Below are 3,212 nucleotides of genomic sequence, written 5' to 3' on the forward strand. Positions count from 1 at the left end.
AGCCTGTTTGCAAGCCCTTAGCTGGGCCTCTGAGCTCCTTTTAACCTGCTCCTCCAGCTGGAGCATGCTCAGCAAGCCCAGAGGGGCAGGGCTTCCTAGGCCCAGCATTGCCCTTTAACTCCTTCAGGCCCAGTGTGGGGTTTGTATACCTCATCACAGACCCCTTTTCCCCTTTGTGCTTTTGAAACTTGCAGTTTGATACAAAAAAGGTGTTATAAATTTAATCTTGTTACTTTAAAAAGGAGGCATTTGATACTGTGGATGAGGAGGAGCTAATATATTGTACTGACCCCACAACAGGTGTCACTGTGAGTGTGTCTCAGCCCCTAGATGCCCATCTAAAAAGAAGGGCTTACTGGGGCAACTGGGCCCAATGAGGCTGTCCTTTCTCGGAAAGGGGTAATTTAGGGCTGTTCTGTAGTTTCCTGCATCCAGAACCCAGTCTCCTGTGCACTCGTGTTGGTCTTCACCATCCTCCTATTGCTGAGGCCTGCAGAAGCCTCATGCCTCCTGTTTGAAGGCCACTCCCCAATATCCTGCTGCTACTGTTGGCCCTCTCAAAGCAGTCTGTTTCCTGGCTGGGCCCCAAGATTTTCACAAAGATCTTTGTCTCAACTTTCAGGTTACCTTGCTTCCTAGACTTCTCTCTGCAGCCATCTCCCAGGTTGGTGTATCTGGCTTGCTGCTCCACCCTCACATGCAATCTTCTAGCTCTGTACCTGATCCTGATCCCCTCTGCCCCAGGCTGTAATATCCTTTTCTAGTCATTAGGACACATTGAGCCCTCTATTGTCTAGATACTCAATAGGATAAATGTCCTCTACTTGCAAGATTCTTTACTTCTAGCTCATTATTGAAAGGTAGCCATTAATACCCCAGCACCAGAATTGGTTAAACATTTTTCAGTGAAAAAAAATTACATCCTTAGATGTTTCATAGCCACTGTCTCATAAATTTCACTGGAGGGAAGCATAGATAAAACACTCTAAGCATAGATAAATATCTGAGTTAATCTGTGCTGAGGGAGTCCAATCATCAGCATCAAGTGGTTTGGTGGTGGTTAACTATGAGCTCTTTAGTGGAGGAGAGATTCCAGGAGCATTAGAAATACTTAAGCATCTACAATGACTTTTGGATGGACTTTCCATGAGCAGACACACTGGAGAAAGAGGCAGCAGCTGGATCAGACCCTGTTTTCACATAAATAAAAAATCACCTTAATGCTAGAAAATTCACTATCCTGCTGTCGCTGCTATATTTTCCACAGCACAAAACCCAGAAGTGGCTCTGTTCTTGGTAATTGTCTCCACTCCAGACTAAAAATATAAAATAAGATAAATGGGATAAAATATAAAATAGTTCAGGTGACCTAGAAGAACTGCAGTAGCTGTGTGAGGATGGGTCTCCAGCCTGAGCTTTGCCACGCAGTTCATTCACACAGCATCTCTCCAATTAACTGGTGCTAAGTCGCACTTCCACCAGTGACTCAGGCATGAGCTCTGAATCCCTAAGGCATATGCACATCAGCTGTTCTCTGCCAAGAAAAGTAACATCAATTTCCAGTTGAGAACTGCTGAGAGGCACTAAAGGAAGGGAAAAGTCCAAGCTCTGTTCTGAGTGTGTGAAAGATCAGTTTAGGGCTAAAAAAAAAGATTTTGTTAGGCCTGACTACAGTCTTGGCTAGTACAGGGAAAGAGAGAAGATAAGGATTAAAGGAAGAAAGGAGGCCATGGAAAATTGAAGAGGCCCAGAAGGGAACATTCTGACACACACAAAAAGACATGAGGACTGGACGGAGGACAAGAGGGACAGAGAGAAGGAGGATGGGGACTGTAGAAAGGAAATAACAGTAATTTCTTAAAAAGCAACAAAGAGTCCTGTGGCACCTTATAGACTAACAAATGTATTGGAGCATGAGCTTTCGTGAGTATTCACCCACGAAAGCTTATGCTCCAATACATTTGTTAGTCTAGAAGATGCCACAGGACTCTTTGTTGCTTTTTACAGATCCAGACTAACACGGCTACCCCTTTGATACTTGACACCATGCAAGTAATTTCTTAATGACTTACAATATTATACTGACATTTATTTTTCCAGTGAGACTCACTGTCATCACCATCCCATACATTAGGGTTGCAGAGGGAAGGAGGAGGATATATGATTTTGGTTTGCCATATTCCCTGCAGTGGATTCACATAATAATAGAATCAGCTGCACTTATTTGAAAAAAAAAACTACAAAGATTTCAAAGATTAAAAAATGAATTCCCTGAAGAAAAAGAACTCAGAAGTTCAGGAGAAGTTTTAAGCCTTAGGAAAGTTAGATGCTGAAACACAGCAGGAGCTGCAGAATACATGGACTCTTAAGATTTATTTTATTTTCTAAGTTCAGGAAAAACAAAAAGTTGGTAAAAGTAGATTTCATTCCTGCTGAAAATAGCATTTGAAAATGTTTGATTGGAAATCTCCTGGGTGGCACTGTAAACATAGATAAATATCTAAGTTAATCGGTGAAAGCCAGTTCTGTCATACCATTGTAATTCATAAAGCATAAACAAGTAGACAATGGCTGAGAACTTCAAAATTGGATGGTAACAGACCTTGAATACCAGTGATTACTGAACCTTGCACTATTCCAAACAAAGAGAGCTCTCAACTGTGCTTGTAGCTATTTCCTTTGTTTCTGAGTGTCTCAATAAAGGTTCTAGGCTTCAGAGTGACGCGTAGCTGGAGTGTCAGTTCTGGAATCTTATCTAAATTATATCCCTACAATACTGTCCAAACTCACTGTCAGAGTATAATTAACAGGAGGGAAAGGGGTAAAACTGTAGCCTTTACCAGACACAGAGCAGAAAGCAGAGACTAATAATGTAGAAGAATTACAAACAGAAAAGAAATAGGGGAGGGGGAGATCTTGCAGACTTGAAACATATGCAGTTGCATATTAATGATGACATCTGTTATGTACTGCCTAGAGTTCCCTTAACCACGGAATGTTACAAAACCACTGTCAAGAGATTTTAAAAGCTTCCATTAATTTGTGATGGCAGCAATTAGCAAAGAGGGTGTTAATGCTTACTAGTGCTCAAGCTGTCAATTTCTGGCTATTTTTCATTTGGATTCTTTGTAAACTCTCACTGCTGTTTACTCAAACAGATCACTGCATACAGCCAGAAAACAGACTTTTTGTTATAAGACATCTGAGATTGG

This window comes from Mauremys reevesii, linkage group 2 (assembly GCF_016161935.1).
Source record: "Mauremys reevesii isolate NIE-2019 linkage group 2, ASM1616193v1, whole genome shotgun sequence".
NCBI classification, from domain to species: Eukaryota; Metazoa; Chordata; order Testudines; family Geoemydidae; genus Mauremys; species Mauremys reevesii.